Consider the following 15,000-nt stretch of genomic DNA (forward strand, 5'->3'; position numbering starts at 1 on the left):
AGGACATCAACACTAACTGACCACTAACTAACCCACTGACCAGGACATTAATACTAACTAGACCCACTGCCCAGCACCCACCGACCAGGATATTAATACTAACTGACCCACTGATCACTGCCCAGCGCCCACCGACCAGGACATCAACACTAACTGACCACTAACTAACCCACTGACCAGGACATTAATACTAACTAGACCGACTGCCCAGCACCCACCGACCAGGATATTAATACTAACTGACCCACTGATCACTGCCCAGCGCCCACCGACCAGGACATCAACACTAACTGACCCACTGATCACTGCCCAGCGCCCACCGACCAGGACATCAACACTAACTGACCCACTGATCACTGCCCCGCCCCCACCGACCAGGACATCAACACTAACTGACCACTAACTAACCCACTGACCAGGACATTAATACTAACTAGACCGACTGCCCAGCACCCACCGACCAGGATATTAATACTAACTGACCAGAAGATGGTCAACACGCTGATCTCAAGCTGCCCAGCGCCCAGCGACCACGACATTAATACTAATTAGACCCACTGACCAGGACATCAACACTAACTGACCAACTGAGCACTAACTAAACCCACTGCCCAGCGCCCACCGACCAGGATATTAATACTAACTGACCCACTGCCCAGCGCCCACCGACCAGGATATTAATACTAACTGACCCACTGCCCAGCGCCCACCGACCAGGATATTAATACTAACTGACCCACTGCCCAGCGCCCACCGACCAGGACATCAACACTAACTGACCAACTGAGCACTAACTAAACCCACTGCCCAGCGCCCACCGACCAGGATATTAATACTAACTGACCCACTGCCCAGCGCCCACCGACCAGGATATTAATACTAACTGACCCACTGCCCAGGACATCAACACTAACTGACCAACTGAGCACTAACTAAACCCACTGCCCAGCGCCCACCGACCAGGATATTAATACTAACTGACCCACTGACCAGGACATCAACACTAACTGACCAACTGAGCACTAACTAAACCCACTGCCCAGCGCCCACCGACCAGGATATTAATACTAACTGACCCACTGCCCAGGACATCAACACTAACTGACCAATAAATAACCCACTGACCATGCGTGCGTGCGTGCGTGCGTGCGTGCGTGCGTGCGTGCGTGCGTGCGTGCGTGCGTGTTCCTCACAAGTGCATTAGTAACATGTGCATGGCTTTTAATGGATGTAGTTCAGATGTTATGACATTTATTCTCTGGTCATTTTGTTTTCACAAGACAATTGAGCCTGTGGTAGTAACTCTGTAGACAGTAAAATCCTCAGTTTGACCATATATCCATTTGTGTACTCTGAGAGTATAAAGATTTAACCCAACGGTCCATTTGGTGTCATTTGTAAACTCAGAGTCAAATTAAAACTGAAGATTCTTTCTGTGTATACTGGATGGTTAATTGTGCTGTGTGTACGGGATGGGATGGGTGGATGCAGTGGCGTGCACAGATAGACACTAGGGGGTGCTAGAGCACCCCCTGCCCTTTTGGCAATGTGCCCTTTTGAAAAGAAAAAAAAAACATTTTTTTCTCTCTTTTTTTTTTTGATTTTTCAAAAATAGCAGACCTACAAGCTCATAGCGCGCCACTCGGTGGCGCGCTATGAGCTTGTAGATCTGCTATTTTTCAATAGCTAAAGCATAACATAATGCTAACACCAAAAGGGGTTCCCGCCCAAAATGGATTAAGGCAACCGGCCGGTTCCACGTGCTGCACAAGGTGCCCTTTTTTAACTTGAGCACCTGCCCCTCTAAATGTCTGTGCACGCCACTGGGTGGATGTAATGTGAGTGATACAAAATAAGTCCACTATGGTGTATTTGTAATGCTTTAAATGAAATGACAAACTGCTTATAAAGTAATGCAAGGATTGCAGTGTACATGGACAATGCAATACTTTAATTTCCACCCATTGTAAATATATACTGTTGAATTAAAGCAGGATAAAAAAATAAGAGTGCTCTCTGTGTATTCGATTCAATTACATATACTCCAATTCAGGGGTGCATGCTTTTGGTTATATCTCAAACCCTCACCCTAACCCTAACCTCCCACGGGGCAGCACACCTAAACCTAACCTTAACGCCCCCCTCACCAACCTTAATCCGGTCGTTTTAACGCACCCCTCACCAACCTTAATCCGGTCGTTTTAATGCACCCCTCACCAACCTTAATCTGGTCATTTTAACGCACCCCTCACCAACCTTAATCCGGTCGTTTTAACACACCCCTCACCAACCTTAATCCGGTCATTTTAACGTACCCCTCACCAACCTTAATCCGGTCATTTTAACGTACCCCTCACCAACCTTAATCCGGTCGTCTTAATGCACCCCTCACCAACCTTAATCCGGTCATTTTAACGTACCCCTCACCAACCTTAATCCGGTCGGACCAATGCTATGTCTAACCAAAGTATGCCTCCCCCAATTCAGTTCAAATCAAGTATTTTTTTTAATTAAAAGTTGTTATATTTATTTATTTATTTTGGGTTGTTTTGTAAAGTGTCTTTGGGTAATTTGAGAAGCGGTAGGCTAGATAAATTCCATGTAATATTTTTAGGGGGCCAAGCACAAATGCGTAGGCACTAGTGAAGCTTGATTGATTGATTGAAAATGTTATTAACAGTTTGCAGAATTACAGTACATTTCAAGCACAAACTCAATACAAAGGCTGTTAACTGTGAGTGGACGACCCAATTAAGCATTACACTTGTTTACAACAGGGTCCACCATGTTCAATTCATCAAAACATTTAGAGACGTACAAATAGACACTTCTATATAGACAAAGAACAGTACAGGAATTCATCATAATGGAGGTAAAAAGGGAAAAGAAACATATACAGTGAGGGGAAAAAGGAGGGGGGGCGGTGGGGGGGGGGATTCAGATTTTACGGGGGGCCCGTTGCCCGCAGGTCCCATGGGTTGACCCGGAAGGAAGGAAGACTTAGGTACCACAAAAAGTGTCAAAATGATTTATACAACAAGTTTGTCGAGGTCACCAAGAAGTCAGCTCAAGCATCAAAGGCAGAGAAAGAGTCGGCAAAGGTGAAGCGAAGAAGCACTTGCTCTCAGTTCAGTGAACTCAAAGGTGAAGCGAAGAAGCACTTGCTCTCAGTTCAGTGAACTCAAAGGTGAAGCGAAGAAGCACTTGCTCTCAGTTCAGTGAACTCAAAGGTGAAGCGAAGAAGCACTTGCTCTCAGTTCAGTGAACTCAAAGGTGAAGCGAAGAAGCACTTGCTCTCAGTTCAGTGAACTCAAAGGTGAAGCGAAGAAGCACTTGCTCTCAGTTCAGTGAACTCAAAGGTGAAGCGAAGAAGCACTTGCTCTCAGTTCAGTGAACTCAAAGGTGAAGCGAAGAAGCACTTGCTCTCAGTTCAGTGCATCAACTGCATGCAGTTCTACAAGAGGCCTATCTCACTCACAGCCCCCTTTCCCCCCCCCCTCCCGGAGCTAGTGGCAGTGGCGTGCACAGATAGACACTAGGGGGTGCTAGAGCACCCCCTGCCCTTTTGGCAATGTGCCCTTTTGAAAAGAAAAAAAAAATCTTTTTTTTTCTTTTTCTTTTTAAAAAATAGCAGACCTACAAGCTCGTAGCGCGCCACTCGGTGGCGCGCTATGAGCTTGTAGATCTGCTATTTTTAAATAGCTAAAGCATAACATAATGCTAACACCAAAAGGGGTTCCCGCCCAAAATGGATTAAGGCAACCGGCCGGTTCCACGCGCTGCACAAGGTGCCCTTTTTTAACTTGAGCACCTGCCCCTCTAAATGTCTGTGCACGCCACTGGCTAGTGGTGTCATTTAACCATTAGCATTTACACTTTTCTTCTCTGGAGAATCTGAGTACATTTCCTAATGTTAAAATGTCAAAGACCGATAATAATATGAAGAAAACACAATGGTATAACAACTCAAATAAGTAGAATAAACCTTACCTTTACAAAACGGTAGTTTGTGGCTTGTGAAAATACCTCTTTTAACATGGAAGCCTATGGACCGCAGAAAAAATAACACCATTAGCTCCAAAAGGGGGCGTGGAAAGGGGGCGGGGAAATGCTGTGAGATAGGCCTAGTACACAGTCCTACAAGTACACAGTTCTACAAATACACAGTTCTACAAGTACACAGTTCTACAAGCACACAGTCCTACAAGTACACAGTTCTACAAGTACACAGTTCTACAAGTACACAGTGCTACAAGTACACAGTTCTACAAGTACACAGTGCTACAAGTACACAGTCCAACAAGTACACAGTCCTACAAGTACACAGTTCTATAAGTACACAGTTCTACAAGTACATGGTGCTACAAGTACACAGTGCTACAAGTACACAGTCCTACAAGTACACTACACAGTCCTACAAGTACACTACACAGTTCTACAAGTACACAGTTCTACAAGTACACAGTCCTACAAGTACACTACACAGTTCTACAAGTACACAGTTCTACAAGTACACAGTCCGCTTAGCTTCTATACAAGAATGTATGCATTCTCTGCAACCAACCCGCTCATCTCTACAAACCCAAGCCAGCAAGACGCTAGAAAGAAATATAATGATAATGAATAATAATGAATTGCATTCTTATAGCGCTTTTCCAAGTTCTCAAAGCGCTTTTCCAAGTTCTCAAAGCGCTTTACAATGGTTCATTCATTCATACATTGGCCCTGGGGAGACGAAATATAGAGTGCCTGATAATTTGACTGCAGATAGACTGAAGGCAAGCTTGCTGAAGACAGCACAGAGTCGCTGGGATGACTGGGGCACTGACTTCCTTGGACATCTGGAAGGGATAAATTACTTGGTAGCAGAAGAAAACTTTTACTTTTGAGAGGCGTGACCAACCATTACTCTGGCCAATCAGCGGCAGCTAGAGGCGTGACCAACCATTACTCTGGCCAATCAGCGGCAGCTAGAGCAACCATTACTCCAGCACTGAAGGTAAAGGACAAAGGAAGAGAGCACACAGGAACATTGATGATGAGCGAGAGGTTTTCTTTTTAAATTAAATTCAGCGAATGGCTCGACACACAACTCCAGCATGGGGTGGTGACGCTAGACACTCAACTCCAGCATGGGGTGGTGACGCTAGACACTCAACTCCAGCATGGGGTGGTGACTCTAGACACTCAACTCCAGCATGGGGTGGTGACGCTAGACACTCAACTCCAGCATGGGGTGGTGACGCTAGACACTCAACTCCAGCATGGGGTGGTGACTCTAGACACTCAACTCCAGCATGGGGTGGTGATGCTAGACACTCAACTCCAGCATGGGGTGGTGACTCTAGACACTCAACTCCAGCATGGGGTGGTGATGCTAGACACTCAACTCAAGCATGGGGTGGTGACGCTAGACACTCAACTCCAGCATGGGGTGGTGACGCTAGACACTCAACTCCAGCATGGGGTGGTGACGCTAGACACTCAACTCTAGCATGGGGTGGTGACGCTAGACACACAACTCCAGCATGGGGTGGTGACGCTTGGCCAAGTCCACAAAAAGCTGCAGGAGTTTGATCAGTCACCAGATATACAAGAACCTCTCTCATTCAAAGAAATGGCTAAAGATGAAAGTCCAAGAGAAATGCCATGACACATTGTATTTCACATCAAAGGAGAGAAGGGCAGATGTGCTCTGCCTCAAAGATGACACCAGAGACATTCTGCAAGAGCATCGTGCTAATCTTGAGCAAGGAGATGAGAAGACTCAGATCATGAAGACAGAACTAAAGTTCATACGCAACGACATCGCCATGATTGATCTAGATCCCACAGCACACAGTATGGCTGAAATCCAGACTCCAGAGTCAGCTGGCACTTGTTCCTGAGAGACTCCAGATGTTCTTGAGACCGATAGCGAAGACCGATGAAAGAGTGGCTATTTGGGGGCAGAACTTTATCAAGGCCTGTCAGCCTGGAGCAGGAGTATTACCGTACAACTTAATCATAGATTTGTGTCAAACAAATGATCAACAAGTTACACCGGCTGGAATACACAAATACTGCTTCCTTAATGACAGGAACAGAGATGGCATCCCAGATACATCTGGCACTCTTGACACCATTACGAAAGAAACGGACGACCACATTGATGATGAGGTTGCGGTTGACGCCGCACTTGAGGATCTATCAGTTCCGACAGCCTTCACTGTGATGATCAGGTGATCAGGTGGTGCGATGCAGCTGCAAGAAGAATGGATAGACATACCATTGGTCCGATATCTCAAACACTCACCACACCTACAGTAAACACACCTAAACCTAACTATAACCCTCTCCCAACCCTTAACGCACCCCTCATCAACCTTAATCCGGTCGGACCAATGCTGTCTAACCAAAGTATGCCTGCCAGGTTTTCTCCTCTTGCTGCAGCTGCATGTTTTGTTGACCCCAGTGTTGGGGCGGCTGTGGCTCAGGAGGTAGAGCAGGTCATCCAATGATCCATGGGTCGGCGGTTCGAATCCCGGCTCCTCCTCCTGTCTACATGTCGAAGTGTCCTTGGGCAAGACACTGAACCCCAAATTTCTCCCGATGTGCTGGTTGGTGCCTTGCATGGCTTCCGCCGCAATCTTTTATTATGTTGTACTTCTATTGTTTTATGCACTGATGTCTATGCCGCTGTAACATAAGTTGCCCTTCGGGGACGTATGGGGCGTTGTCCTCACCATGTCGTATGGGGCAGTCCCTGAAGCAACACTGTCCTCACCATGTCGTATGGGGCAGTCCCTGAAGCAACACTGTCCTCACCATGTCGTATGGGGCAGTCCCTGAAGCAACACTGTCCTCACCATGTCGTATGGGGCAGTCCCTGAAGCAACACTGTCCTCACCATGTCGTATGGGGCAGTCCCTGAAGCAACACTGTCCTCACCATGTCGTATGGGGCAGTCCCTGAAGCAACACTGTCCTCACCATGTCGTATGGGGCAGTCCCCGAACCAACGTTGTCCTCACCATGTCGTATGGGGCAGTCCCCGAACCAACGTTGTCCTCACCATGTCGTATGGGGCAGTCCCTGAAGCAACACTGTCCTCACCATGTCGTATGGGGCAGTCCCTGAAGCAACACTGTCCTCACCATGTCGTATGGGGCAGTCCCTGAAGCAACGTTGTCCTCACCATGTCGTATGGGGCAGTCCCAGAAGCAACACTGTCCTCACCATGTCGTATGGGGCAGTCCCTGAAGCAACGTTGTCCTCACCATGTCGTATGGGGCAGTCCCAGAAGCAACACTGTCCTCACCATGTCGTATGGGGCAGTCCCCGAAGCAACACTGTCCTCACCATGTCGTATGGGGCAGTCCCTGAAGCAACACTGTCCTCACCATGTCGTATGGGGCAGTCCCTGAACCAACACTGTCCTCACCATGTCGTATGGGGCAGTCCCTGAAGCAACACTGTCCTCACCATGTCGTATGGGGCAGTCCCTGAAGCAACAATGTCCTCACCATGTCGTATGGGGCAGTCCCTGAAGCAACAATGTCCTCACCATGTCGTATGGGGCAGTCCCTGAAGCAACGCTGTCCTCACCATGTCGTATGGGGCAGTCCCTGAAGCAACGCTGTCCTCACCATGTCCGTTTCCCACATTCTATACATCTGGCCCTCACGAGAGGAAGACAGAGCTAGACTTTTCAATCGTAACCTTCCTCCTTCGCTTATTTCCCACCCTGTTAAAATGGCTGCCTCATCAGGATGAATTGTCTCCTTCTCCGTCCTTTGTCGTTGTGGCGTTGCTAATGCCCCCCCCCCCCCCTCCGCCTCCCCGTGGGGCCAATGAGCCCGTTAAGAATGAACGATTAGTTAATTACTGTCGTTACCTTAATGTACAGGGGAAACGTGCATTATTACTGTCGTTACCTTAATGTACAGGGGAAACGTGCATTATTACTGTCGTTACCTTAATGTACAGGGGAAACGTGCATTATTACTGTCGTTACTTTAATGTACAGGGGAAACGTGCATTATTACTGTCGTTACCTTAATGTACAGGGGAAACGTGCATTATTACTGTCGTTACCTTTATGTACAGGGGAAACGTGCATTATTACTGTCGTTACCTTAATGTACAGGGGAAACGTGCATTATTACTTTCGTTACCTTAATGTACAGGGGAAACGTGCATTATTACTGTCGTTACCTTAATGTACAGGGGAAACGTGCATTATTACTGTCGTTACCTTAATGTACAGGGGAAACGTGCATTATTACTGTCGTTACCTTAATGTACAGGGGAAACGTGGAAAAGTGACAGGTGTTCTTTATTGGTTCTCCTTAATCCATTCAGGACGGGAACCCCTTTTGGTGTTTTAAGCATTGTGTTATACTTTAGCTATTGAAAAAGAGCAGGTGCCGCAAATCTTTGAATATATACTGTATTCTTTCACAGCAAACGTTTTTAACTCAAATCTTTGCTTCATGGGGAGAACAGCATGGGTGAATGTAATGCACAATCTATGTAAAGCGCCTTGGATAAAGGCGCTATATAAATGCACCATTTGCTATATAAATGCACCATTTAACGTATTTTCAGATGGGGGTCGGCGGCCGATTACATATCATTTCTGGGCTCCTTGACATGAAATAGTTTGAGCACCACTGATACAGAAACATGGGTTTTTCAGACAACTGTCATGATTAAGAAGACATTTTGTATATAATCTGGTCTCAGTCCTAAGTCGGTTAATGTCTACATCAAAAGCTAAATGGACTAATGGACTCCAGGGAGAATGAAAACGAATTATGTGACTTTACTCGGGACAAAAAGCTATCAAAGATCAAACGTTTTGTGATCGATTAAAGGGGCATTTCACGACCGGAAGAAAATTAATGGTATTTTAACCAAATCATCCTTTTTTCATCCTTTTTACCAAATCATCATTTTTACCAAATCCTTTTATATATATAATTTTTATCCCACGATTTTGTAACCTATTTTTCACCCCTGTGTCAATTATCTAATGTGATCCTGGGCTCTACACACCCTACGCCAACCTAGTCCCCATATATGGGGGACATGGGGAGAGCAACGGACTTGAACTCATGCTTCATGCTGTAGACTTAGATAGTATTTTAAACAGACTTATAGCTTGTTACGTAGACAGCTCTAGAATTGCACGTTATGCAGTCATAGCACTTTATAGTACACATGTATAATATATTATATAGTATAGTATGTATAGTTTACATAGATACTCCACTGTTACGTTCTTAGTCTACGCATGATTCATGATAACTACTGTTTATATATGTGATGTATGCCATGCTTTTGTTATTGCTTAATGTAAGTCGCTCTGGATTAAGAGCGTCTGCTAAATGCCTAAATTGTAAATTGTAATTGTAAATTGCTTCCTTCATGCCTGAGTGTCCAAGTTGCTCCTTTACACCTGACAGGGGGGAGTTTCCCTGGTTGGACGTAGCGCGTGGAAGGAACACGTTATTCCAACCAGTTCCTTTCCCCTCCATCAGGCGCCCCGGCTGGCCAGGGGGAGGCGGTTTAGAGACCAGGATTACTGCATGTTTTTTGTGAGGGTAGGCCTACCTACCCTAGGGGACACGGGGAGAACATGCAAACTCCACACAGAAAGGCCCTTTCGCCAACCCCGCCTCGGGAAATCCTCCTTTTTTTAATAGAAAAGACCACAAATAAAAAGTATGTCATTACATCACAGGTCCTCTCAAATTTTTGTGACTGCATGGCTCCCCGGCTATTGGCTCACGTGGACAGAACAACATGTCACACAGCTCCTGATTGGCTCACGTGGACAGAACAACATGTCACAGCTCCTGATTGGCTCACATGGACAGAACAACATGTCACAGCTCCTGATTGGCTCACATGGACAGAACAACATGTCACACAGCTCCTGATTGGCTCACTGTGGACAGAACAACATGTCACACAGCTCCTGATTGGCTCACATGGACAGAACAACATGTCACAGCTCCTGATTGGCTCACATGGACAGAACAACACGTCACACAGCTCCTGATTGGCTCACGTGGACAAAACAACATGCCACAGCTCCTGATTGGCTCACATGGACAGAACAACATGCCACAGCTCCTGATTGGCTCACATGGACAGAACAACATGCCACAGCTCCTGATTGGCTCACTGTGGACAGAACAACATGCCACAGCTCCTGATTGGCTCACTGTGGACAGAACAACATGTCACACAGCTCCTGATTGGCTCACATGGACAGAACAACATGTCACACAGCTCCTGATTGGCTCACATGGACAGAACAACATGTCACACAGCTCCTGATTGGCTCACTGTGGACAGAACAACACGTCACACGTGGACACCAGAGCCCCTATAGCACCCCCTGCTGGGGTGTTTCATATCGCTGCTGGGTCACATGGCTGGACACCAGAGCCCCTATAGCACCCCCTGCTGGGGTGTTTCATATCGCTGCTGGGTCACATGGCTGGACACCAGAGCCCCTATAGCACCCCCTGCTGGGGTGTTTCATATCGGCCGGTGTGTGTCACTATAAGGCCAGGGCACCTCGTCACCTGCCAAGCCAGCTCACATTAACCCATTAAGACCTGCAGGTCTTAGTCTACAAAAATGTCTTCCAAAACAATAATAATTACACTTCTTTACACCCGTCAAGTGAGATGTGAGGATAATGTTGATTCTTATTAAATGCTCTATAATTTGACGTGGAGTTTCCACCTATAGCCTTTGATGAGATGGTTCCCTTTTAACCCTTTTACACCTGAGGACGATTCTACAAATGACTTCTGAATTGTGACAGTTTTCTGTGAGTCATTCTCAAACATTTTCACATCAAGGACCCCCAAAAAATAATTGGCCGCCGACCCCCATCTGAAAATATGTAGTTCCAGGGACCCCCCCCCCCCCCCCCCCCAGAAGCGAAGATATCAGTTAAAAACGTTCGCTGTGAAAGAATATATATTCAATGATTTGCGCAACATTTTCACGATAGCCAAATTATAACATAATGCTGAAAACACCAAAACGGGTTCTCTCCCAGAATGGGTTAATATATGGTGTCTGTCGGGAGGAAACCACAACCGTTTTTCAGGATTCGAGTTCAAGAATAGCAACAGTAGCAGATCTACAAGCTCAAAGAGCAGATCTACAAGCTCAAAGAGCAGATCTACAAGCTCAAAGAGCAGATCTACAAGCTCAAAGAGCAGATCTACAAGCTCAAAGAGCAGATCTACAAGCTCAAAGAGCAGATCTACAGGCTCAAAGAGCAGATCTACAAGCTCAAAGAGCAGATCTACAAGCTCAAAGAGCAGATCTACAAGCTCAAAGAGCAGATCTACAAGCTCAAAGAGCAGATCTACAAGCTCAAAGAGCAGATCTACAAGCTCAAAGAGCAGATCTACAAGCTCACAGCGAGTCACTTCACAGCGCGTTCTGAGCTTGCAGATCTGCTATACCGTTGATGCTTTTGCGTGATCAGGTAGGGAGTTATAACACACACACACACACACACACACACACACACACACACACACACACACACACACACACACACACACACACACACACACACACACACACACACACACACACACACACACACACACACACACACACACACACACACACACACACAAATATTATAGTCCTGTAATGTGCTTGATGATACAATGATGAGGCTTCATCACTTCATCTTTGATTGGTGTGATCATAGTGTGTGTGTGTGTGTGTGTGTGCGTGCGTGCGTGCGTGCGTGCGTGCGTGCGTGCGTGCGTGCGTGCGTGCGTGCGTGCGTGCGTGCGTGCGTGCGTTATGAGCAGGTCATTGAACTGTACGTTACATAAAGCACAGACAAATGTCTGTCTGGAAACAACCATTACTGTATTATTGTTTTCAATAAGCCTGACCAACCCCCCCACCCCCCCACGCTGTGTCCTTTATATGAACCCGTCCCCGTCATCATCATTTTTCGACCACGGTCGAGATCATGGATTTCACAACGCCATGCCAGACTTTCCGGTCCTTCATTCCCATCCCCAGTTCCTGCGTACTGATGCATGTGTCCCCTATAGCGATGACATCAGGGAACGACAGTTTTCTACCTCTGGTCTGCTTTGAGGCAGGACTCCAGAGAAGAAGGGAAGATATAACCTCATTGTCAGCTCTGTAGCAGTGGCCGCCAAACTGGCCCCTTTTCCACCGGTTGGTTCCCAAGGGGAACCGGTTCAGTTCTTTTTGGTTTTTAGTCCATGAGCCAGAACTCCAAAATTGTAACGTTGATTATGAATTGAGTGGGCAAAACCATACCTACACGAAGACAATGATTTATTGCATTACAAATTTTACATTTTTAAATATGCAAATGAGGCATTATGTAGGAAAATATGCAAAATAATCGAAAATATGAAAAAGCTACTACTGTGGAAGGGTTATCATGTATTAATTTACTTGTATTGATCCTATAAACAATTTAATATAGGGCATAGTTTGCCCACCAATTTTGGAGTTCTGGCTCAAAAGCCAAAAAGAACTGAACCGGTTCCCATTGGGAACCAACCGGTGGAAAAGGGGTCACTGTGTTCTACTGGATCGGACTAGTGAAGAAACACGGGGAAGCAGTGGCGTGCACAGATAGACACTAGGGGGTGCTAGAGCACCCCCTGCCCTTTTGGCAATGTGCCCTTTCTTTTTCTTTCTTTTTCAAAAATAGCAGACCTACAAGCTCGTAGCTTGTAGATCTGCTATTTTTCAATAGCTAAAGCATAACATAATGCTAACACCAAAAGGGGTTCCCGCCCAAAATAGATTAAGGCAACCGGCCGGTTCCACGCGCTGCACAAGGTGCCCTTTTTTAACTTGAGCACCTGCCCCTCTAAATGTCTGTGCACGCCACTGCGGGGAAGGCTGCCGTATGTTAGATTAGTCGATGGGTGGCTCCCTGGGTGGTTGATGGGTAGACACATATACTTGTATGAAGGCACACACATACTGTACATGCACGCGTGCGCACACACAGGGCGGCTGTGGCTCAGGAGGTAGAGCAGGTCGTCCAATGATCCATGGGTCGGCGGTTCGAATCCCGGCTCCTCCTCCTGTCTACATGTCGAAGTGTCCTTGGGCAAGACACTGAACCCCAAATTGCTCCCGATGTGCTGGTTGGTACCTTGCATGGCTTCCGCTGCAATCGGTGTCTGAATGGGTGTGTGAATGTAATGCACAATCTATGTAAAGCGCCTTGGATAAATGCACCATTTACCACACACACACACACACACACACACACACACACACACACACACCTAATATCCTTATGTTCTGATTGTGAGGAGATGAATATTATAGTTTGGCAACAAATAACATCATATCTATACCGGTATGTATTTGTGCACACAAAACACAAAACACCAAACACCAAACACCAAACACCAAACACCAAACACCAAACACCAAACACCACCAAACACCAAACACCAAACAGCACCAAACACCAAACACCACCAAACACCAAACACCAAACACCACCAAACACCAAACACCACCAAACACCAAACACCAAACACCACCAAACACCAAACAACACCAAACACCAAACACAAAACACCAAACACCAAACACCACCAAACACCAAACACCACCAAACACCAAACACCAAACACAAAACACCAAACACCAAACGCCACCAAACACCAAACACCACCAAACACCAAACACCAAACACCACCAAACACCAAACACCACCAAACACCAAACACCACCAAACACCAATCACAAAACACCAAACACCAAACACCAAACGCCACCAAACACCAAACACCACCAAACACCAAACACAAAACACCAAACACCAAACACCAAACACAAAACACCAAACACCAAACACAAAACACAAAACACAAAACACCAAACACCAAACACCAAACACAAAACACCAAACACCAAACACAAAACAGTGGACTGGATGTTCTGTGAGAATTAAGGTCAAAGCTCTATATTCTGATCATTTCCAGGTGGATTAATTGCCAATTTCCCTCCAAACAGGCACAGCTGTGCCTATATCTATGTATTACAAATGTATTTGTTGACATGAACAAGGACCCCACATGAGGGAGAAAAATGTAAAAAACCAAATAAAAATATATAAAAAAAGGAGTTATCAGCTTCAATGTTATGGGGTTCCAGGTTCCAATAAATTGTCTGTGTTTCTTTCTGTCTGTTTATCACTTCCAAGTTCAATTTCCTCAAGGTCTTGTCCATGGCAAAATTAGATTTATTCCTATATACAGGTTTAATGTTTGTCTTTAGTTCAATGTTTGTTTTAAAAACGCCATTGACAATGAAGGGGAAATGTACGTCATCTGGTCCCTAAAAAAAACATTAAATACCATTAACAATAAAGAGAATTTAATGTTTGTTTTGTCACCGATTGTTTTACATCACCATTACATCACCTAATCATAGCGGGAGGCATACTTTAATCTGCCGGAGCATTAGTTCGACATGCGTCCACACCTCGGACCTTCGCCTGCTCCTCCACCTCGGACTAGCGCCTGCTCCTCCACCTCGGACTAGCGCCTGCTCCTCCACCTCGGACTAGCGCCTGCTCCTCCACCTCGGACTAGCGCCTGCTCCTCGGCCTAGCGCCTGCTCCTCCACCTCGGACTAGCGCCTGCTCCTCCACCTCGGACTAGCGCCTGCTCCTCCACCTCGGACCAGCGCCTGCTCCTCCACCTCGGACTAGCGCCTGCTCCTCCATCTCGGACTAGCGCCTGCTCCTCCACCTCGGACTGGCGCCTGCTCCTCCACCTCGGACTAGCGCCTGCTCCTCCATCTCGGACTAGCGCCTGCTCCTCCACCTCGGACTAGCGCCTGCTCCTCCACCTCGGACTAGCGCCTGCTCCTCCACCTCGGACTAGCGCCTGCTCCTCCACCTCGGACTAGCGCCTGCTCCTCCACCTCGGACTAGCGCCTGCTCCTCCAT

Source organism: Electrona antarctica (assembly GCF_951216825.1).
Source record: "Electrona antarctica genome assembly, chromosome: 6".
NCBI lineage: Eukaryota > Metazoa > Chordata > Actinopteri > Myctophiformes > Myctophidae > Electrona > Electrona antarctica.